Source organism: Oncorhynchus masou, chromosome 24 (assembly GCF_036934945.1).
Source record: "Oncorhynchus masou masou isolate Uvic2021 chromosome 24, UVic_Omas_1.1, whole genome shotgun sequence".
NCBI lineage: Eukaryota > Metazoa > Chordata > Actinopteri > Salmoniformes > Salmonidae > Oncorhynchus > Oncorhynchus masou.
In genome coordinates this window covers 76,284,544-76,309,237 of record NC_088235.1, presented here as the reverse complement: position 1 = coordinate 76,309,237, position 24,694 = coordinate 76,284,544, and the positions used below count along the sequence as shown (strand labels likewise).

Here is a 24,694-nt window from a genome sequence, read left to right as displayed (position 1 = left end):
ACCACCGTGGACAAGAGGAGGGGTGGAAAGATCTCCTTTATAGTAAAAGCATTGAATTTAATCTATCATCATATTTGCAGGTTCGATAAAAATTTGACCTTTATAAACATTTCATGCAGTTCTACATCAATTTACATATTAGCAGAATATTTTTTAATACCACACAAATTACAGAAATGCAACGAAACAGTACCTGTTAGCTAATAATTTAATCTGAGACATCATTAGGAATCTGAGCATGGTACTTTCAAAAGTTAGGCCTATTTTTCCACCCAAACAGAGTAGGCCGACTGACACAGAAAAATGGAGGCTTTAACTGCTGGCTGCTCTTCTTCTGTGACTTTACCCAACAAGAGAAAATCAAAAGTGTTTCCTTAAAAGATGTCTGAGTTTAACCATCTTCTATTGTAAAGAAAGTAAATAGCTTAATCAATTGATAGCGACAGAATTAGATTACTTCCCAAGCAAAGTCTATTTTTTGTTTACTTGGCTATAGATGGTTGTGGCTCAGCTTCTGAACGTCAACAAAACAAAGCAATGATATCTGCATATGCATCAGAGTCACGTCTTTCTCAGATATTTTACAGCTTGTTTCTAGCATAAAGTATCACTGAACAAAGCGCTGTTATACACTGAACAAAAATATAAACGCTACATGTAAAGTGCCAGTCCCTTGTTTCATGTTTCCAGAAATGTCTTTCAAATGTTGTGCACAAATGTATTTATGTCCCTGTTCATGAGCATTTCTCCTTTGCCAAGACAATCCAGCCACCTGACAGGTGTGGCATATCAAGAAGCTGAATAAACAGCATAATCGTTACACAGTTGCACCTTGTGCTGGGGACAATAAAAGGCCACTCTAAAATGTGCAGTTTTGTTACAGAACACAATGCCACAGATGTCTCAAGTTTTGGGGAAGTGTGCAATTGGCATGCTGACTGCAGGAATGTCCAACAGAGCTGTTTCCAGAGAATTGAATGTTAATTTCTCTACCATAAGCCCCCTCCAACGTCATTTTAAAGAATTTGGCTGTACGTCTTACCGGCCTCACAACTGCAGACCACCTGTAACCACCCCATTCCAGGACCTCCACATCCTATCACATTTCAGGTAAAACCCAGACGCAGACTGTGTTGAAGTAAAAATGTTTGTTACAGCAACAGAGGCAGGCAAACGACAGGTCAAGGAAGGCAGGGGTCGATAAACCAGAGTAGTGACAAAGGCACAGGATGGCAGGCAGGCTCAGAGTCAGGCAGAGGTCGTTAATCCAGAATAGGGGCAAAGGCACATGACGGCAGGCAGGCTCAGAGTCAGGCAGAGGTCGTTAATCTAGAATAGGGGCAAAGGCACAGGACGGCAGGCAGGCTCAGGGACTGGCAGACTGGTCAGGCAAGCAGGCTCAGAGTCAGGACAGGAGAGCAGGTCAAAACCAGGAGAGCGAGAAAAAGAGAGACTGAGGAAAAGCAAGAGCTGATGAGACATAACGCTGGTTGACTTGACAAACAAGACAAACTGGCAACAGACAAATAGAGAACACAGGTATAAGTACCCAGGGGATATTGGGGAAGATGGGCGACACCTGGAGGGGGGTGGAGATAAGCACAAGGATCGGTTAAACAGATCAGGGTGTGACACATCCAGCTTCTTCACCTGTGGTATTCTCAAGGGGGGAGGGAGGAGGAGGGAGGGGAACATAGGAGTATTTCTGTCTGTAATAGTCATTTTGTGGGGAAAAACTCATTCTGATTGGCTGGGCCTGGCTCCCAAGTGGGTAAGCCTATGTCCTCCCAGGCCCACCCATGGCTGCGCCCCTGCCCAGTCATGTGAAATCTATAGATTAGGGCCTAAATAATTTATTTAAATTGACTGATTTCCTTATATGAACTGTAACTCAGCAAAAACCTTTGAAGTTGCATGTTGCGTTTATATTCTTGTTCAGTATAGATCCTTTTGTATAATCAGATCAGTTTTATTTTCTTCAAAATCTTAAACTAACAAGGGGTAGGCCTGTGCGTTTTGCAGTTTTCTTTAACAGCCCTTCACTGACACAAAGGTAGGCTATTTAAAGAGTGCAGGGTGGAGGAATTGACTGACACTGTCACTTTGTATAAATGATTGGAGACAGGCACAGGAATAGTAATAGGGGGGTTTAAAACTCAAAAAATACAACATGGCATGAAAAGGCACGGGGACAAATCCTAAAACAAACAGGTATACAAAAACACAGGGATGTAAACCCAAACAAAAGAGCGAGGTTACACCTCTAATAAATACACGGAACGAGACCTGTAATAACAATTGCACAATACACGCAGCATGAAAGATGCAACAACAAAGCACAGGTACTCACAAGACCAATGGACATGGGAACAATAACCGACCAAGACAATGGTGAACAGGGGGCGCACACATACAATTACTAATCAGCGGGGGAATGGGAACCAGATGTGCCGTAATGAGTTCAGTGACGCCTAGAGGCCGGTGACATAGACCTCTAGAACTGGTGCACGGAATGAGCAGCAGTACCGGGGATCCGTGAGAGACACATCTATGGATATAGTAGGCTATAGTCTGTCAAACAAGTAGGCCGACCTATTATTTCTTAAATAGGAAGAATTAGGCTCCAACACAAAACCCTCTTGTTGTTAGTAAAGTCTAATTAAAGTGACCACACTTTGAGAGTGGCAAGGAAAGTTAATTCATTATCCTAGATATGGCATTACTGTAGGGATGGATGGAAATGTACATAATGGTTACCTGATGGAAAATGAGGGAAGGTAATATTTTTTCAATTTCAGTCAAGGGGAGGGTTTAGTATTTTTTTAAACAAATCTAGTCCAGGGGAGGGTCATTTCTCAGTGTTTTAGCCTATATTATTTGCATGAACATCTGTCGCCAATTGGGTGGAAACCTAGCTATTTTGGAGAAATGTTTGCCATAGCCCGGAAATGTCTGGATACAGGCTTCGACTGATAAAAAAGGTTAGTACCCTCCATGTGGAGCAGAGGCAATCATATATTTTCTTTCCTTCACTTAGACTCCCTATCCTATCACTGAGTTGAATATTTCATAACCAAAGTACCAGCCTGGTTCCTCTGTGTGTGCTGGCTTCTGCTTTCTTGTTGCAATGCTGTATGTTCCTCAAATGGAATATAGTGGGAGTTTGTTTCATTTGATACCCACGTGGTGTGAGTATCAGTGCATGATGTTGTATTTGCATGCAATGTATGTTGTTATCATGGCAGAGACGGCCCCTTCGGGGCCTCTCAGGGCTACTGCAGGGCTGCCTGTTCAAGTGGATGATACACTACAACGAGAGACGATGGGAAAGCAAGCATATAAACATACTGACCATTGACTCTCAGTCTGCCACCACTCTGAGACACCATGGATTCTACTTATGTCTGCACTGTGGTGTGTGTGTGTGTGTGTGTGTGTGTGTGTGTGTGTGTGTGTGTGTGTGTGGACTCCTTATGTCATCAGTGTCCTTTCTGTGGGGAACATGCTGGCTGAGCAGACCATTAGTATGCTGGTCTAAAGCAGGCAGGGTGGATATAGTAAGCTTAGTGGGCTGGTCCCTAGCGCTACAAGCTTAAACAAATGTAAAGCTCCATCTGCCCGCATACTAGCCCTTTATTGACCAGAGCAACGACCCTCAAACTCTGCATGCTGTGGTCTGTCTATGAGGTGATAAGCGATTGATGGTTTGTGACTGTGTGTGTGACGGTTGTGTGATGGGTTGTGTTTGTGTTTGGGTGTGTACGTGCGTGTGTGTGTGTGTGCGTGTGCATACGTGCCTGCAAACAAGGAAATATAGCAGACACTAAATATGTCAGTGTAGCGAGGACCTCTCTTATTAATCTCATCAGGAGCTGAGAGATTTCTCCTGTGGGGTATGTGACTGTGTCAGGGTGGGATAAGAGGAACTGAGTCCTCGCAAGGTGTGTCTGGGCTGAACATGGCTGTCAATGCCTTTTCTCTGAAGAACTCTACCCTCTCAAAGACGGCAATTAATCAATAATAATCCAAGAGCCCATCAGGTTGTGTAATGGTGATAGTGGATGAGCAACAAGTAAGGAGGAGGATCCGCAGACTGAGTCCTCTCTCTCTCTCTCGCTCGCTCTCAGCAACAGTAAAACAGGTTTAGGGAGTGGCCACTGGCCGGTTGTCAGAAAGCACTGGACACAGATGTCAATTCAACACCTAATCCACGTTGGTTCAATGTCATTTCATTGAAATGACGTGGAAACAACGTTGATTCAACCAGTGTGTGCCCAGTGAGTGATGGAGCCCTTAGGACTCATAAAGAGAAGATGGTCAAATACACCCTGGTGGAGATTCACTTCAGCATCCTACTGTATCTGCCACAGGCCTTTGTTACCTGGGCTTAGGGTTCAACACTGGGGAAATGGACTTGTTTTTAAACGGGTTCAGTGGACAAAATGCTAGTCAAAATGCTAGTCTAAAGTCTACTCGATACCATCTACTGTATCTTGCCTATGCTGCTCTGCACCATCACTCATTCATATCTTTATGTACATATTCTTTATCCCCTTACACTGTGTATAAGAAATTAGTTTTGGAATTGTTAGTTAGATTACTTGTTGGTTATTACTGCATTGTCGGAACTGGAAGCACAAGCATTTCGCTACACTCGCATTAACATCTGCTAACCATGTGTATGTGACAAATAAAATTTGATTTGATTTATAGTGAAGGATTTCTATACCATGACCCTACTCTCACACTCTTAAGGACATTATGTGTGGGTATGTGTCGAAATTAAAGAGACATTTTACTGCTTCTCTTTCACTGTATATGTCCATTAATATGTTATTAACATTAATATGTGTCATAACTACATGCAAATACTACATGCAAATACAAGCGTTTCTGCATCACACCGGTAAAAACAGACCATCTACATTTCCTGGTTGTAAGGAACCCAACAATATCCCGAATTCATTGCGATTTCAGGACATAGTACCGCCGCTGTCAAGGTGGATCCAGTTGAGAATGGGCGACAACAGTTACTCACTGGACCAGCCACTCATTCATAGAATATCAGCTTGGAAATAACTATTTTTATTTTTTATCAACAACAATTCTAACCAAGTTTAGTTGTTGTGTGGTGCTCAGTACCTGGATGTGCAAACTACAAGCAAGCACAGTGTCACGGTTTTCATATGGTGAAGGAGAGTCGGACCAAACTGCAGCGTGTCTATTGTGATCCATGTTTAATAAAACAAACGTAACACGAATCAACACAAAACAAATAAACGAAAATGAAAACCGAAACAGCCTAAACTGGTGTCAACTAACACAGCACAAGGACATCAAGACACTAAGGACAATCACCCACGAAATACAAAGTGAAACCCAGGCTACCTAAATACGGTTCCCAATCAGAGACAACGAGAATCACCTGACTGATTGAGAACCGCCTCAGGCAGCCAAACCTATTTTGGCCACCCCTACTCAGCCGCAATCCCAATAACTAAAAAACCCCACTATGAAATACAACAACAAAACCCATGTCACACCGTGGCCTGACCAACTAATTAACGAAAACACAAAATACTAAGACCAAGGCGTGACACACAGGCTGCTGCGGTGCCATTTCATTGGTTACCTGGCGGAGATATTCCTCGGAGACGACAGTGGGTGGGGGCAATGATGTGAATACTCCCATGCAAAGCACCCCATATGTCCATGTTTGTAGCCAACACTTTCAGCCAGAGGATTTTGAAACGTACCTGAAGTCTCAACTAATGTGGTTGCCAGGTCGTTGAACGTTAAAAAGTGAAGCTATTCCATCGATTTTCCCCTTCACTTCAAACAGGAAGGAATCCGACCAGCCAACATTAGCGTAGCAAAAAATAAGTCGAGCAGAGGTAACCTAGCTAACTTAGCTAACCAACTACCGAACTACATTTGTTTGTCTAAACCAAAATCTAGCGAGCTTTCATAATACGCTGGCTATATATTCCAAAGCAAATCAATGTAATTAGCCAGCTGCTATCTGGAGTTGTGATTTGTAACTTTGCAAGCTAATGTTAGCTACAGCCTACTAGACTATAATTAACCATTAGTTAACTAGCTAACTAACTATCGCAGAAGCTAACATGACTAGCCTATGTATTCTATAGACATAATCTGATCCCACCAACATCAAGCACAGCACCATGAACGAGTGTAAGTCACTGTTGCTAAATCTTTCCATGACTCCATGATGAGCCAATAAATATACTGGAGCTAGGCATTAACATGGTTCGTGTCGTGTTGTCATAGCTGGTGTGTTTACAGGTAGGCTACAACTTCTACTGTAGTTTTCTTTGTATTATGGAGGCTTAGTTGATTGTTTATGGAAAGCTTGAAGTCTAAATTGGAGAGAAGCAGAGGCATTTGTAAGGAGGAGATGGTGTGGGTGACTGTCTGGTGTCTGTTGGGTGTGGGTACTGAGTGAAGTTGAGTATGCATGATCTATTGACATCCGGTGAATGGGTAGATATACCCTGCAAACAAAAATGAGTCATTAGGATGTCCCCCGGAAAGTCGTGAAATGGTTGCCAGGACATTGTGTCATGGTCTCCTGGAGGTTTTGTCCTGTTCCCGGATTGTTCTGAGACGTACCCAAGGAAGTTGTTTCAAGATCCCCTGAAAGTTTTTGTCTAGTTCCCGGTTTGTCCCGAGGACATCCCTGAGGACATTTTTAGGACGTTCTTGGAATGTTGTGTCATGGTCCCCTGGAGGTTTTTGTCTAAAACACGGTTTGTTCCGGGGACGTTTGTGATGGAAATGTTTAAGTTTGTGTTTTTCTAATAACCAATTTCTGTGTCATTGCAAGTGACTGATTGAACCACTGATCTATTCACAGCTCTTTGGCTTTTGGCAATGTTAGTGACACCTCCACACACAGTGTTTTACCATACAATGTTATCAACATGCATATTTGGACACGATTTGACATACATTATTGCATTGTCCATGTTCATTTATACAATAATGATATCCTAATTATGTCCCCAGCTGGGATTTTAACTCACAACCTTTTGGTTCACAGCATTCTGCTCTTCCTGCTGTGTCGATTAATTATTTTGCGGGTATTCCTACAATTTGCAGTAAAGCTCTGCTATGTTAAAAATACACTCAAGAAAAACTACTATATTTATCATAGTGATTCAGGAGTAACATTAAAACGGAATAGTATGCCCCACCAACATTAGGCAACTACTGAACAGGCAACTCCGGGATGCTGGCCGTCTAGGCAGAGTTGCAAAGAAAAAGCCATCTCAGACTGGCCAATAAAAGATTAAGATGGGCAAAAGAACACAGACACTGGACAGAGAAACTCTACCTAGATGGCCATCAAGTTGCCTCTTCACTGTTGACATTGAGACTAGTGTTTTGAGGGTACTATTTAATGAAGCTGCCAGTTGAGGACTTGTGAGGCGTCTGTTTCTCAAACTAAACACTCTAATGTACTTGTCCTCTTGCTCAGTTGTGCACCGGGGCCTCCCACTCCTCTTTCTATTCTGGTTTGAGCCAGTTTGTGCTGTTCTGTGAAGGGAGTAGTCCACAGCGTTGTACGAGATCTTCAGTTTCTTGGCAATTTCTCACATGGAACAGCCTTCATTTCTCAGAATAAGAATAGACTGACGAGTTTCAGAGGAAATTACTTTGTTTCTGGCCATTTGAGCCTGTAATCGAACCCACTCCAAATACTCAACTAGTCTAAAGAAGGCCAGTTTCATTGCTTCTTTAATTAGCACAACAGTTTTCAGTTGTGCTAACATAATTGCAAATGGGTTTTCTAATGATCAGTTAGCCTTTCCAAATTATAAACTTGGATTAGCTAACACAACGTGCCATTGGAACTCAGGAGTGATGGTTGCTGATAATGGGCCTCTGTACGCGTATGTAGATATTCCATAAAAAATCATCTGTTTCCAGCTACAATAGTCATTTTCAACATGAACAATATCTACACTGTATTTCTTATCAGTTTGATGTTATTTTAATGGACAAGATATGTGCTTTTCTATAAAAACAAGGTCATTTCTAAGTGTCCCCAGACTTTTGAATAGTAGTGTATATATTCCTTTACTAAAATAGCGGTTCAGATTGTAGTCTTTTGCTAAGTGCAAAGATGTATTATAGGTAATGAATGTGTGGGGCACTTCTGAAATTCTGGAGACTTTGTGGTGCAGCAGAGAGATCAGTTTCCCTGAAATCCAGAAGTTGTGAAGTCAAATCCCAGGTGGGGTCATATTGAAAGTCAGTACTAAGTGATCAGGTCAAATTTAGTCATATTGTGATTTATTAAATATTTTTACACAATTTTAGCTGAACAGCGTACCACAGCTTAAAATCCTGATACCATTTTATTACTTTGCTTATAATGGTTTGAGACACCTGGGACCATCTCATGACAAAAACCTCCAGCAGACCATGACACAATGTCCCAAGAACGTCCTAAAGATTTCCTTGGGGACATTCCTGGGACAAACCGGGAACTACACAAAACCTCCAGGGGACCATGACACAACGTCCTGACCAGCAACATAAGCCTGATGTTTTTATATTTTCAATCAGAAAATCCAAAAGACTTAATCTTCTCTGTTTTGTCTTTATAAACACACAGGCCACCTGGAGGCATTGCACAGTGCTCTCCTGAAGTACAACTCAAACTGGCAGCATTTTGGGCTCCTGGGCATGAACACATCTTGTTATCCCGGATTATAATGAGAATGTGGGACGCAAACAAGCCCGGACAGCCAAAGGTATTTATGAAAGCATAATCCCCTCTTGAGAAAACAAAATCACCAATACACAAGCCAAGTGCTCCTCAAAATGTTCACACCCTTGCAGTCAGTTCTTTGGCATAGAGGAGATGGGCTGTTAGTACACTCTTCTAGCCTATTTACTCTATTGATGGCAGTGCTTGTCTACTCAACAGCACGACTGTAGGTGCTCATACACAACAATACCGTAGATCGAGACCCCTTTTCACACCACCGCATTCAGTTCGTTGGTATGGGGAAGAAGGGCTGTTAGTATACTTTTCTAGACTATTGTTGGCAGTGCTTGTCTACTTAACAGCACAACTGTAGGTACTTATAGACAGCAATACACATCTATACCCTCTACAAGTCAAGCCCCCTCAATCTGTTCATACCCTTGCAGTCAGTTCTTTGTTAACAGCCCGTCTCAATGCCCCGTTATTGACTGTGAGTGTACCAAAACACATACCAGTCTATTGTACCCATTTTTGTTTAAAGATTAACATGGTTTCTTATATGGTTACACAGCCTCATGATCAGTCTTCTTGTCTTTCCAGGAGACTTGCAGTACAAACAAATCTTCTGCAAGAGGGCGAAGCAGTAGGTGGCGAAAAAAAATGTATGAGGTGTTCTTAATGTTTTGTACATTCAGTGTATTATATTTTATAGAATGTTATATAATCTTTTTTACAAGTGTACTGACAAGTGACTAAATGATTCCAGCTGCATCAGAAACCAATAAAGTGTTGACTTCTGGATCAATTCATTGTGATATTCATGAAATGTATTTGAAATTAACTACCTACAATCTTCCCAATGGGCACAATCTGGTTGAGGAAACGTAGGATATGTCCGGTCCCGGTGGCATGCATTGAAACGTGTGGCTTTCTCGTGGCTTTCTTTTGCAAAATAACTATGAGTTACCAGATTTATTTTCAAATAATTTTCACCATATAACATATTAAGGTGTGGAAAGGTCACTGTATTACAAGGAACAACAAACAGGTTGTTTAAATGGCGGCAGATAAGTCAGACGCAGGAGAGAAATAACTGTGTTTCCGACGGCGCAATTTATTTACAAAAACCCACCGGAAAACATAATAAAAATCAATGGGTAACATAACACGATGCACACCATTACAGATGTACACATACACTTACAGTAAACAATCACCAACAAGGACATGAGGGGAAACAGAGGGTTAAATACACAACATGTAATTGATGGGATTGGAACCAGGTGTGATGGAAGACAAGACAAGACCAATGGAAAATGAAAAAGGGATCAGTGATGGCTAGAAGGTTGGTGACGTCGACCGCCGAACACCGCCGGAACAAGGAGAGGGAACAACTCCGGCGGAAGTCGTGACACAGGTCTATTTCGCTCCAGCAGCTAGCATAAACTGTCCGTACGCAATTCACCTGAGGGAACATTGCGGCTCTCAACACCTAACAAAATAAAGAGCTGGCTGCTACTAACCAAGAGATTGTTTGTGGAGAAAATTACCTCTTCCCTTGACTTGCAAATAAAACAAGTAAATTAATATCTTAATCTACTAACTTCTGAAGTGGATATCTACTCAACTAAAGTGGAAAGTTTGGAGACAGGCCAATGTGACATAGTGGCGACTCCATGACCTGGAATCAGCACAAACTAAATTATTCCTGAACAAAAATATAAACGCAACAATTTCAATGTTTTTACTGACTTATAGTTCATATAAGGAAATCAGTCAATTGAAATGAATTCATTAGGCCCAAATCTATGGATTTCACATGACTAGGCAGGGGCACAGCCATGGGTGGGCCTGGGAGGGCATAGGCTCACCCACTTGGGAGACACGCCCAGCCAATCAGAATGTCATTTTCCCCACAAAAGGGCTTTATTGCAGACAGAAAAACTCCTCAGTTTTATCAGCTGTCCGGGTGGCATGTCTCAGATGATCCCGCAGGTGAAGAAGCCAGATGTGGAAGTCTTGGGCTGACGTGGTTACGCGTGGTCTGCGGTTGCGAGGCCGGTTGGATGTACTGCCAAATTCTTTAAAGCAAAGTTGGAGGTGGCTTATGGTTGAGAAATTAACTTTCAATTATCTGGCAACAGCTCTGGTGGGCATTCCTGCAGTCAGCATGCCATTTGCACACTCCCTAAAAACTTGAGACATCTGTGGCATTGTGTTGTGTGACAAAGCTGCACATTTTAGAGTGGCCTTTTATTGTCCAAAGCACAAGGTGCACCTATGTAATAATCATGTTGTTTAATCAGCTTCTTGATATGCCACACCTGTCAAGGGGATGGATTATCTTGGCAAAGGAGAAATGCTCAAAACGAAATACGTTTTATAGAATTTCTGGGATCATTAATTTCAGCTCATGAAATATGGGACCAACACTTTCCGTGTTGTGTTTATATTTTTGTTCAGTATAGTACCCCTCTGTTTTGAGAAGACACCGCCTGCGAGGGTGGGAACACAATTGGACAAGGATGTCGGGCTCCCGTCAGGCTATAGTCTTTACAAATCCAGGGAAAATTTGTCCAATCGCTCTATTGAACAAGGACAGCCATATCTATAGGCTGCTAGATTGATCGTGCAATCGGCGGAACACAAAGGCCACAATAATTGCTGCAAAACATGACTCCATTCATTTTTAGATCAGACAGCAGGCTCAATCATACCGCCTTGGTGCATAATTATGTCTCATCACTCATAATTAGCTAAAGAGACTTGAAAAAGTTTCCCTTTAAGAAGGGATGTGTTTTATTATGGTCGCTGTCCATGTAGGTGTCCCAGAAAAAAGCAAGCAGCTTGTTACTTTTCCTGAAACTATATAGAGACCCACAGATATTCATGCATCCATAATAGTCTCTGAATTAGGTAACTACACAATCCATTATACCCTGTAATGAATTACCAGTAGGTACCATAAAAAGAGCCATGCAAAAATTATTTGAAAATGTTCCTATTTATCGTTTCTTTGGGGAAATGCATCCCTCTGTAACAGACATGTTATATCACAGTTGTTGTGGTCATGTGCATTTTGTCCTGTTTTTTATTTTTTTTTAACTAGGCAATTCAGTTAAGAACAAATTCTTATTTTCAATGAAAGCCTAGGAACAGTGGGTTAACTGCCTTGATCAGGGGCAGAACGACAGATTTTTACCTTGTTGGCTTGGGGATTCGATCTTGCAACCTTTTGGTACAATGCTCTAACCACTAGGCTACCCACCGCTGTAACTTATCCCAGCTTGTGAGCCTGGGGAGACATCTATTAGTGCAACACCCATAAATCTCTGTGTGTGTTTAATGAAAAGGTGTCGGTTCTGACACTCCCATGAAATAGATACTATATTCACTCATCCGTGGGAATCACCCCCTGAAAAATCTGAATACAGAATCAGAAGATTATTATTTATTTTTTACATATATTTTTTTCACAAAAGTAGTGCACTGGGCCTTTAATAGTCTTGCATTAGTGGACCGATATAGCCTTTTGCAGAACCAGCTAAATGTTTTCTCCAGCCTGAAAGCAGTCAGATGTTAGCTTTAAGAGTAGCATGTACCATAAAGAACATTAGTCTTTCAAGAGATTTGCTTCTGCATATTACAGTAAATGGTACGATTCTAACGGGAGAGAGAAAATGACAAATTCCTTGATTTTAAATGAACTCCAAGTAGCCATTTAGTCTCATCTGTGTGTAAGTGGTTTATGAGAACAGTGACAGGCCTCGTCTGGCTCTTATGATATAATCTAGCTCTTAGTCACAGAGAGAGGATGGGGGGAACCTTTAGCCATGCTGTGCTAGGGGGTGATGGGCTCTGCTGAGAAGGGACCATGCTAGTCTGTAATCCCTGTGAAGTAGTTCAGCCTCCACGGCTGCTGCTTTCCTGCCACCCACTCCTCCTCCCCCACTGGTAGCACAAGCAAGCTCACTGTGAATGGTACTCAGGAACTCAAAGCAATGTTTTGAGGCACGGTTGTGCCAATAACACTTAATATTACATTTTCTCTTTTGGAAAGTCATGTAGAATTTCCCATCTCAGACTGAGTACTGGACTGAATTGGGGTTAGAAGTGCTGCTCTGGAGGAATGGGACAGCGAGCTTGTAAACTCCAGAGAATTCCAAACTGGGAATTGCTGGGAGATAGCAGCTGAGTACATGGGTTTGTTTGTTTGTTTGTTTGTTTGTTTGTTTGTTTGTTTGTTTGTTTGTTTGTTTGTTTGTTTGTTTGTGTGTGTGTGTGTTGTGTGTGTGTGTGTGTGTGTGTGTGTGTGTGTGTGTGTGTGTGTGCGTGCGTGCGTGCGTGCGTGCGTGCGTGTGTGTGTGTCGAGGACATCTGTGTGAGTTCTTGGGAATGTAGCTTAAGCTAAGCATCTGCTGTGACTGTGTTGCTGGTATATTGTACAGTTTAGGAAGTAAATAGCTCCGTGAGAAAGCTGGCACTCTAATGCAGTTATCAATAGGCTACTAGACTGTATGTAGCTGAAAACCATACAGATCCTATAATGAATTATAGAATCATTAATGCCAAAAACCCTGTTTCGAGAGCTTTGTGACAGGATGTGGTACAGACAATCAACTCCTACATATTATATTCTGGTAAGAGCAGACTCTGTTAAAGTGCAGTGCAGTTCACCCACTCCACTTCACATACAGTGCATTCTGAAAGTATTCAGACCCCGTGACTTTTTCCACATTTTGTTATGTTACAGCCTTATTCTAAAATGGATTACATGCACTGTCAACTGTGGGACCTTATATAGACAGGTGTGTGCCTTTCCAAATCATGTACAATCAATTGAATTTAGAAGAAAAAGAAACACACACCTATTTAGGCGAGGTGCTGGCTAGCGGAGTAGAAAACTTGAAAACTCTAGGAGCTCAGATGCAAAAATTGAATTATCAACGTTGACAGCCAAGCCAACTCCATCAGAATATAATCACAAACACTGCGGGATGACTCGTTTATATAGTGTCAAAAGACACAGGTGTCTGTAATCATGGCCAAGAGTGGCCTAATATCATTGGTTAATTCTTAAATATTAAAATGGCATACAAATATTAGCATACAAACAATAAAATGGATAGCATACGATCATAGATTCATTTTAGACTACACAAGCTTACAAAAAATTACAATGGCAATGTCACAATAATTACAAGAATGGCTTCAGATCAAAGTCTACATCAATTGAATCAATTGAATTTACCACAGGTGGACTCCACTCAAGATGTAGAGACATCTCAAGGATGATCAATGAAAACCGGATGCATCTGAGCTAAATTTCGAGTCTCATTGCAAAGAGTCTGAATACTTATGTAAAAAAGGTATTTATGTTGTTTATTATTGATACATTTACTCAAAACCTGTTTAGCCTTTGTCATTTTGGGGTATTATTTGTAGATTAATGAGGAAAACATTTTATTTAATTAATTTTAGAATAAGGCTGTAATGAAAAAATGTGGGAAAAGTCCAGGGGTCTGAATACTTTCTGAATGCACTGTACATCATTTTACAAGCTACAGATGAGGTATCTGCTTGCTCCAGTTTAGTGCATACATTCACGAATGTCCCAAGCAAAGACACAACACATATCAGGACTCAGGACTGTGTTATACATAACCTGTGACCAATGTTCCCTCAAAAAAAAAATCATGCACTGGGCAAATTTCAGGTCTGCTGAGCGCAAACTTGAAGGTTGTGAAAATTGTGTGCAACTTCCGGGGGGGGGGGGGGGGGGGGGGTTTACTGTGAACACTGAGGCTGTACCCACTTTAGGTTACAGTCTAACAGTGTAGGCCACTGTGGCTATTTGATCATAATGTAGGCCCACCAGAGTGGCCTACCATCAAATAATATGGAGAAAATGCATCCTATACCATTGTATCATGTAAAAACTTATGCCATCTCGATTTAGAACAAAAGTTCTAAAAATGTCCAGTCATCAAGCTAGGTAAAATATAATTTGAAATATGTTTAATTGATTAAGACTGAATTAGATCAAAGGTCATTCAATGATAAATATTGTGTAGCGCCTTTAACCAATAGCCTAACAAATGAACAAACTCTTTAAAAAATACAAAGACTTTTGATTGTCTTTATTAATACATCCTCTACATCAAATTTCAGCCAGACCGACCAGCCAGCCCGAGATGCCTGCACACCCAACCCCCAACAATCTAGTCAATAACTCAACTGTCTCCCGGTACAATTTCCCAATTCAATTTCCTTCCCAGTTTATTCCCAAGGGAAAGGTTTGAAAAATGAAGAGAAAAAAACAACAACACATAGACCTGAAATATACATTAACACACAGAAACCACAAATCCTCCATATAATTAATATCATAGGACTAATAGTATGGTAGAGCTCTTGTTACTTGCATACGATATAGCAGGGTCGCCCCATCCTGTCAATGTGCTGGGGTACAGGTTAGTCGAGGTCATTTGTACATGGAGGTAGGGGTGAAGTGACTGTGCATAAATAATAAACAGCGAGTAGCAGCAGTGTACAAATCAAATGGGGGGGGGGGGGGTCAATGTAAGTAGTTTGTGGCCACTTGATTACTTGTTCAGCAGTCTTATAGCTTATGGCTTTTTTTCCTAGACTTGGTGCTCTGGTACCGCTTGCCGTGTGCTAACAGAGAAAACAGTCTATGACTTGGGTGAGTCTCTGACAATCTTTTGAGCTTACCTCTGACACCGCCTAGTATATAGGTCCTGGATGGAAGGAAGCTTGGCCCTAGTGATGTACTGGGCCATACGCTCTATCCTCTGTAGTGCCTTACGGTCAGATACCGAGCAGTTGCCATACCAGGCAGTGATGCAACCAGTCAGGATGCTCTCGATGGTGCAGCTGTAGGAACTTTTTGAGGATCTGGGGACCCATTCCAAATCTTTTCAGTCTCCTGAGGGGGAAAAGGTGTTGTCGTGCCCTCTAAACGACTGTCTTGGTGTGTTACGACCATGGCAGTTTGTTGTTGATGTGGACACCAAGGAACTTGAAACTCTCGACCCGCTCCACTACAGCTACGTCGATGTTAATGGGGGCCTGTTTGGCCCGCCTTTTCCTGTCATCCATGATCAGTTCCTTTGTCCGCTAGGGATTGCCTAAATAGGTATCCCCCTGACATGGGCATGCTTTCATTGGGCATGCATTTCTTAACCACTATAAATGCTTGATTACACAGTTTCTTCAGATAACAGTCTCCAGTAGCAACATTTCCAAGCAAACAAAAACAGGGAGAAGGGAGAATCTGTAGACATGCTAAAAATAAAAATGAACATACTCTTTGCCAGAATTCAGCCAGCCTTCATAAGACCATAACATATGCAAATATGTCCCCTTTGTATTTTAAACCTCAAGCAGAGGAATGACATTTCTGAGTGCATGTAATTCAGTTTCACTAGCATTTAGTACGTTATATGAATAGCCTTAAAGTACAGTAATGTATATCTGGCATGATATGAACATGACTGGGCATTCAAACATATCTGTATCTATTCATCATCAGCAATAGCTTCTACCAGGTCTTCCTCACATCTTTGTTTTACATGTTTTGTGTCTAGAAAAGCCTCTATCAACCCTTGAAACAGTTTGGAAGTCAACTTTGAAGGTTTGTCAGACTATAGCATCTGGCTTGTCCAGTGTTTGCTGCACAGAGAGAATAAAAATTCACCTCACCCCGTCACAGACTGGTCTTGCCTGGCAGCGTGACCCTGCTGAGACCCCTGTCACCATCTGATCCGCCTAAAACGAGGCATCACAAAGAATGACCTTGGTGAACATTTATATATTATATTATCCAATTATAGAATCAATGGTTCAATAATTGAAATTACTGTTATTCCCAGGTCTGAGACTGTAGCTTTAAGCTTAAACTTCTGTCTTGTTACTACTATAGGTCTACCCAACAATTCAAGATGGAACTTTGTATAATTCATTGATTGTTAATATACTGCAGAATTCACATGAGCTCCATAGACTGGTATTCCATGGCTGTTTTACCCTGCTGGGACCCCAGACAGACATCTTTGGGATGAAAATATTTTTATTGTCCCACAAATCATTTGGAAACAATCCTTTTTTTTTTGCTTTGTATGCAATTAGCCTACTTATTGTATTAAAAGCATATATTGTTTGCATTATTCACACAGAATTCGCTGCTTGAACTTCAGTAACCTACCTCTCCTAGTTGGGCGTGAGAGTTAAAATGCGCCTAGTAACTGTGGGCTCATTGAAATAGAGATGGATGCCTACTTGGGAGGAGAATCACGTGACAGTTAACTTGCATATGAATTTAACTTAAATATAATAACCTTGCAGTTTATGACAGTGTCTGTAAATGATCATGGAAAGAAGTGGAGGGGTCTCAACCAACGTGAGTTGAAGTGCAATCAAAACATGTAAATCATCATTGAAAAGGCACAACGCGCACATAGGTCAGGCTACTATGGTGAGCGAGCATTGCACACTTCATTTTCAAAAAGTATTGATTACCCATTTGTCTCTGCCTGCAAATCGTCCTCCTAAAAGCTAGGCTATATCCTATAGGCCTATACAGTGGTGATTTTAGCATGTAAATATTGGTGGGGCATGCCAGTAAAGCCACTAGACAACACAACACAGCACAACACTAAACAATACATGAATTTCACTATAATGGTGACAAACGGTGCCTACATAAAGCTGTCCCAACAGCAGAGCTTTCTTTACAGCTGTTATGCAGATCAGAGCAGGTGAACCAAAGAGCAGACTTAGAGGAGGAGACTGGGATAAGGTAACCAAGGTATTTACTGAAAAATGTGGGGTGCAGGCCAGGGAAAGCTTGGGCGGGTTGCAGGGAGCCAGGTTCTGAGGCTGAGGCTGGAGCTAGGGGAGTTGGGGCTGGGTAAGCAGGTCCGGAGAGAAATCCAAGTAAGCGGTAGAGTGGGGGATCCAGGTCAGAGTAGCAGGACTGACGAGATGTGGAACTGGAGACAGGGGGACCAGAGTCAGAGCAGACAAAACTGTAGCGGAGAGGAAAACAGCATCAGACAAGGGAAAACAGGCACAACACGAAAACAGGATCTATGCAGGAACAAGCACTTAAAAACACAGACTGACTGAGCAGAGGTTACGATCTGGCAGCGTGGAAGTGGCAGGCCTGAGTATTTGTAGAGGTCTTGATTATGGAACATGTTGCAGCTGGTGGAGATCTGCTCTGCCTCCAGCACACCTGTTTTTACACACACGCACACACACACACACACACACACACACACACACACACACACACACACACACACACACACACACACACACACACACACACACACACACACACACACACACACACACACACACACACACACACAGAGAAAGAGGGAGAAAGCACTGGGGGAGTGGAGGCAGGGTAGGGAGACACAGGATGAGCAGTAGAGGGTGTGGCATGGAGTGAATCCTTAACACTGCTACACTTGGCTATCAGCGGAGCCTTGTCTGGCTACAAAACAGTTCATTCAGCCTCATTTACTGCCTTTAAAAAAACAGCTGATATGGCTGACTTGCATAAACAAATGTGGTTTACACTGACAATTGAGATGTACAAACTATGGCATAAGGGGACGACGAGCTGGTAAGAGGCAATCCACAATTTTTATTAAGCAATTAATGTGCGAGCTAGGATGAAGTAGTCAATATAACAATAAGCACTTTTGAAATGTACAGTGACAGAATTCAGTATATGGGCCATTCTTACAGTATTCTCCCTGTAAACCAAGTCAGAACCATAGGATAAATAAAGGTGGCATATAAGCAGACCATGAAAGCTCTTACAATACACAATGATGACATTTCTCTAAAACAGGATATAGGCTACTTGTGCACCACCAAGTCAGAACAGTAGGCAAAATTATGTTTATTTATTTAACCTTTATTTAACTAGGCAAGTCAGTTAAGAACAAAATACAATGACGGCCTACCCCGGCCAAACCCGAATGAGGCTGGACAAATTGTGCGCCACCCTAAGGGACTATCAATCATGGCCGGATGTGATGCAGCCTGGATTCGAACCAGGTACTACAGTGACACCTCTTGTACTGAGATGCAGTGCAGTAGACCACAGCGCCGCTCAGGGTGAAAGGGACCAAATAATTAGGGTGAGGCACATGGGCTACAAACAGCTCACTACACAACAGACACTTAGTATTACTTCATTAACGGAAGTATTCACCCCCTTCACATTTTTCCTATTTTGTTGTCTTACAACCTGAAATTAAAGCCAATACTTTGTAGAGCCACCTTTGCAGCAATTACAGCTGCAAGTATATGTCTCTATAAGCTTGGCACATCTAGCCATTGGGATTTTTGCCTATTCTTCAAGGCAAAACTGCTCCAGCTCCTTCAAGTTGGATGGGTTCTGCTGGTGTACAGCAATCTTTAAGTCATCCCACAGATTCTCAATTGGATTGAGGTCTGGGCTTTGACTAGGCCATTCCAAGACATTTAAATGTTTCCCCTTAAACTACTCAAGTGTTGCTTCAGCAGTATGCTTAGGGCCATTGTCCTGCTGGAAGGTGAACCTCTGTCCCAGTCTCAAATCTCTGGAAGGCAAACAGTTTTCCCTCAAGAATTTCCCTGTATTTAGCGCCATCCACCATTCCTTCAATTCTGACCAGTTTCAAAGTCCCTGCCATTGAAAAATATGGGGATGGTGTTCTCAGGGTGATAGGATGTGTTGGGTTTGTGCCAGATATAGCATTTTCCTTGATAGCAAAAAAAGCTCAATTTCTGTCTCATCTGACCAGAGTACCTTCTTCCATATATTTGGGGAGTCTCCCAAATGCCTTTTGGCCAACACCAAACATATTTGCTTATTTTCTTCTTTAAGCAATGGCTTTTTTTCTAGCCACTCTTCCATATAGCCCAGCTCTGTAGAGTGTACAGCTTAGTGGTCCTATGGACAGATACTCCAATCTCCGCTGTGGAGCTTTCAGCTTCTTCAGGGCTATCTTGGGTCTCTTTGTTGCCTCTCTGATTAATGCCCTCCTTGCCTGGTCTGTGAGTTTTGGTGGGCGGCCCTCTCTTGGCAGGATTGTTGTGGTGCCATATTCTTTAAAAAAATTACTTCTGAGGGTAATTGGTTGCACCAGATCTTATTTAGGGGCTTCATAGCAAAGGGGGTGAATACATATGCACACACCACTTTTCAGTTTTTTATTTTTAAGATATTTTTGAAACAAGTTGTTTTTTTCATTTCACTTTATCAATTTGGACTATTTTGTGTATGTCCATTCCTTGAAATCTGAATATAAATCTAGTTAAATTATAGATTGTAATGCAACAAAATAGGAAAATGCCAAGGGGGATGAATACTTTTTGCAAGGCACTGTACATTATTTATACATTAGCATAAATGAGCATAATACATTCACCTTGTTGTGCTGTGCTCACTTGAACAGGAAGGTGGTGCGGCAGTGCTTCGTGGGCACATTTTCTTATCAAAATTTGTCATCAAAGTCTGGCATCCTCTGGATTTATGGTATTTTCAAGACAACTGGGAACTAGGAAAAAAACAAGGTCGAATCATGACGTCAGTAATCTTCAGGTCGGAGCTTTAGAAAGAGGCTATAGTTCCCGACTTGGAATTCCGGGTTGGAGGACCATTCAAAACGTATGTTCCTAGTCGGAGTTCTTTTTCCCAGTTGTCCGAGAATTCCCAGTTCAGAGTACCAGTCAAAAGTTTGGACACACCTACTCATTCAAGGGTTTATTATTTTGACTATTTTCTACATAGAATAATAGTAAAGACATCAAAACTATGACATACTACATGATTCCATATGTGTTAACTAAAAAAAGTGTTAAACAAATCCAAATACATTTGATATTCTTCAGTAACCACCCTTTGCCTTTATGACAGCTTTGCACACTCTTGGCATTTGACATAAACACTTAAGAGGACCATTGGAAGACCACCTTCCATCAGCCCCACAACCCCCAGGTCCTATATCTGGCTCCTGTCCCTCTCCTTAGCCCAGTCTGCTCCCTGAAATAACCTTCGCTGCCTCCTGGCTTAGGCACTGCTAGATTTGTCTCCCGTCACACTTCCTCACCTCAGCTCATCGCAGTAATCAGCCAAGAGATAGAGGAGGAGGAAGTCAAGAGCTAGGTCAGGACATGACAGGGTGGGCAGAGGAGAGGCAGACGACTGGAGGCGTAGGAGGGTGCGAGAGGAGGGGTGAGGGGGTTTGGCTGTCTGACAACACAGGCTTGGCTCCTCTCCACTGGCCTGCCCAGACTCTTTCTATGTATGTTTTAAATCGACTGGGGCTCTCTTAAAGTAACAATTAAGTCAATTTTTCTCAAAAAATGGCTGATTATTTGCGTACGTCATTAGAGACGTAGAAACGTATGCTTTGGATGCCATAATTGTTTAGACACCATTTGTTTAATTGTGTGCAAGAGGCATAGCAATCCAATATACTCAAAACAAAGCACTACTGTCTCATACTATTACCAGATATGATATTGTTACTGTGTCTTAGCTTGGCTTTATTGTCTCTTCCTCAGAGTTTGCCCGGCAGGCATAGTAGCACTGTACAGTAACTCTCCATGGGCAGAACAAGCCATATCTGTGTCCGGAGTAGCCAGCATCTAATTCTGAAATTTTTTCCACTAATTTGTCTTTTAACCAATCACATCAGATCTTTTCACATTTTTTAGAGCTGATCTGATTGTTCAAAAAACCTATTTGTGAAAAAAAATATCAGAATTTGTCTGCTTGTCTAAATGCAGCGCATGAGGGTTGAAAGGTCAATACTGTGCTAAGGGTATTGATCAATTAGCCTGTGTGCTTTCTTATTCTCTGAATTTCTTGAGATGATGCAGGAAAGTGGGATGATGTTTCCCTATGGGGGAGTGTGCCGTCTCATGTGTAGCGTCGAGTGGGAATTGGTTGACAGAATAGGAATGTTACGGCAACGTTTCCTTATAATTAGTATAGTGTAGATTATTAGAAAAATGTTTTGTGCAATGCTCAGAAAATATTCCCGGAATAGTATGAATTTAGCCGTAGCTTACATACCCTACCTCTCCACACCATAGGTAAAAATAAAGAGGGATACCCAACATTTCTGTCCCCAATCAGTTTCTCCAGGGGAGTGCTGTTCTCTCCCGTGCTGTGGTAAGTAGAACTGAGGTGGATCAGAAAGGAGGAGGGCCCTGAGACTGTTGACCAGCATTTGGTTTACAGTGTGGGACAGATATTTATCTTAGCTGACATTGTCAGTGTGCTCACTACTCCTCCGTCTCATTAATTGTGTCTGTCTGAGAGAGATGGGGAGAAATTGAGAGAGAGAGAAAGATAAGCTGACTGGTAGAACTGCATTGTTGTGTCATTGGCTTGTGAGTAGCTGACACAACTCAGACTGAATCATCATCAAACTACTGTGAAAGTAACAGCAGATTTATTTTTTTAGCAGACAGTTTCACAATACCGCAAAACAAATTTCAAACTGGTGTCAAAGTTCAAACCGGTGTCATTCTGTAAAGAGGTTATGTGAACACTCAAGTACAATAATATAAACACAATATTCTCAGGTGCTGCCACATTGTCATGTCACATTTTCAGGCATTGGTAAGTATCAACTGAATACGTTGCTGTGGTATAACTCATAAAGAACTTTAACATTAGATGGCATAATGAATTGAACCAGTTCCAGGCATATCAATAAGCAGTATCGTGCTGGAAAAGTACCAACGGCATGTTAAGTACGTCACCCAGAAAGTTGTCACGCATTGTTCTTTTGCCTCACTCTGAAACGAAGATGATGATAGTGATGCCTTCCTTTTTTTATTATGGCTAAAATAAGAGGATAACCTATACCGCTCCTGAATGATGTTGTTCCTTACATTTCCGTTGGCTTTTCTCCAACACCCCGTACTTTATCTTTGTGCTCTGTTCAAAGAATCGCTGAAACTCTCCTTGTAAATTGGTTAATTATTTCCCTAGTCTATTGTTCAATCTCACTGGAAAGTATTGTTCTACATGGTGCCACAAATAAAACAGTGAATATTATTTTGGATTCTTATGTCACTTCCTCCCAGTGTCTTCTTGGCCTGCAGGAAGTTCTAGTGCACACAAGCGTGTGCATAGTTGCATACACTGCTTGTTATTTTTGGTCCACTGGAGTACAAAAGTAGACCTCATGGATTTAACAATAGGGAGAATCTGAGAACAAGAAGAAGAGACAGAGAGAGAATCTTGGCCCAAAACAAATGTGGACTTTTTGTTCAACTACAGCATATCACCAAAGGCTCAGTTTAAACCAGGCTCACTGTTTCAATGATGAGGAGCTAGAGGCTGAATTAATCTATGACTACTTTGAGTTTCGGGCAATTGAAGAAACTGGTAACAAGCATATGCAGGCAAACTATTATCAAAAGTACATATCGATGTAGTCATGTTTCATGTAGTGCAATGGCTGACAAAAAAATAAACATTGCTTCCCTCTTAACGGCCCTTGTTCAGGAGAGAAGGAGGAATGGAAAGTATTGCCCATAAATCAGTAGCGCATACTCACAGGGGTCTGTCCTGTCTGTCCAGGCCCTGCTTCCATCCGCCATGACGCCTGTTTATCTTACACACTTCCTGCAGATGGACACTGCTGGACCTGAAACAGACACACACACACACACACACACACACCACACACACGCGCGCACCCACACACATGCGCACCCACACACACACACAGAAACATTCCAGATGATAAATCATAGCATTGTGGACCTGTCAGAAGAGACCCAGGAGGCTATAGCATTAGCATGGTCAAACTGGAGGAACAACAAGACCAGCTGGGTTGCCTGTGGGTCTATGGCAGCAGCACACACACGCACACACACACACACACGCACAAACGATGGCTGCTCTCTCCATCACAGCAGCCCCATTATGCCTCCCTCCACAGGCCAACAGGGACAGGTCAAACACAACACAGCAAGCCTATATTTAGCAACCCTCTCCTGTTTTTCCTGAATATGCTTAATGTTTTGGTAGCGTGCTCAGGCATGTGTGACCCAGAGGATATACTCCCTGACTCTAAATTCAGCAAAGTACAGTAGAGTACATTGAGGGCAGTGGTGTAGTGGAGGGTATAATGCAGGTATTCGCTGTATACTCACTAAATCCCCACTGATACGTATCAAGGTAGTGTAGTGGAGGTATACGCTTAAAGTGTTGATAAACTATTATTTATTCACATTTAAGGCGCAGCAATGTACACATGGCAGTAGGTTCCATAAATGCAATTTGCGGGAAAAAAACACTTCTAAAATGTGTTACAGAAACACCACTAGTCTAACAGTAGTGCTAAGTGCCTGCACACTTGAATTTTAAAAAATCTACATTTATTACATTTTTCCCAGACCACAAAAGTGTTCCCGTTGTGTGGTTTAATTAAGCATTGTTATGGCCTTAGAGCATCCAATTTTGTTTTGTTTTTTTTCTTCAGAAAAAAAAGAAAAAAAGAAGTGTGACTTTGAGAACTAAAACCTGAAAAAAATGGGGAAAATCTGAAACCTGAGAATTTCTGATTCTGTTTATCTGTTTTAATAGTAGGCCTGGGTTGGCCTGACTGTCAAAAAACAATATGTGATTTATCATTTTAGGTCATTCAGAGTGCATGTCACTGTTTCTCAACACATTTTTCACATAGGGCACCTTTCCTTCGCCGGGCAGACTTAGAGTATACCCACTTCTCCAAGCACCACTACACCACTTATTGAGGGACACAGTCAGTGCTGAAGATAGTCCCCTGGAACCTTTTCAATGACAGGACATCTTTATTTGGCATTCTTGCCTCAAAAGACAGTGTAATGGACCCCCCTTTGCTCTGGCACATCCACCCTGACCTTGTGATAGCCTTGTTA

At 41.9% G+C, this 24,694-nt stretch overlaps 1 long non-coding RNA gene across 1 annotated transcript; it reads left to right on the top strand.

Moving 5' to 3' along the window:
- Positions 1-5,684: 5,684 nt before the first annotated feature.
- On the top strand, positions 5,685-9,492 carry LOC135511703 (uncharacterized). The gene is made up of 3 exons (XR_010451300.1): positions 5,685-5,894; positions 8,645-8,783; positions 9,341-9,492. It is a non-coding gene; the product is annotated as an uncharacterized LOC135511703 (long non-coding RNA).
- Positions 9,493-24,694: the final 15,202 nt, after the last annotated feature.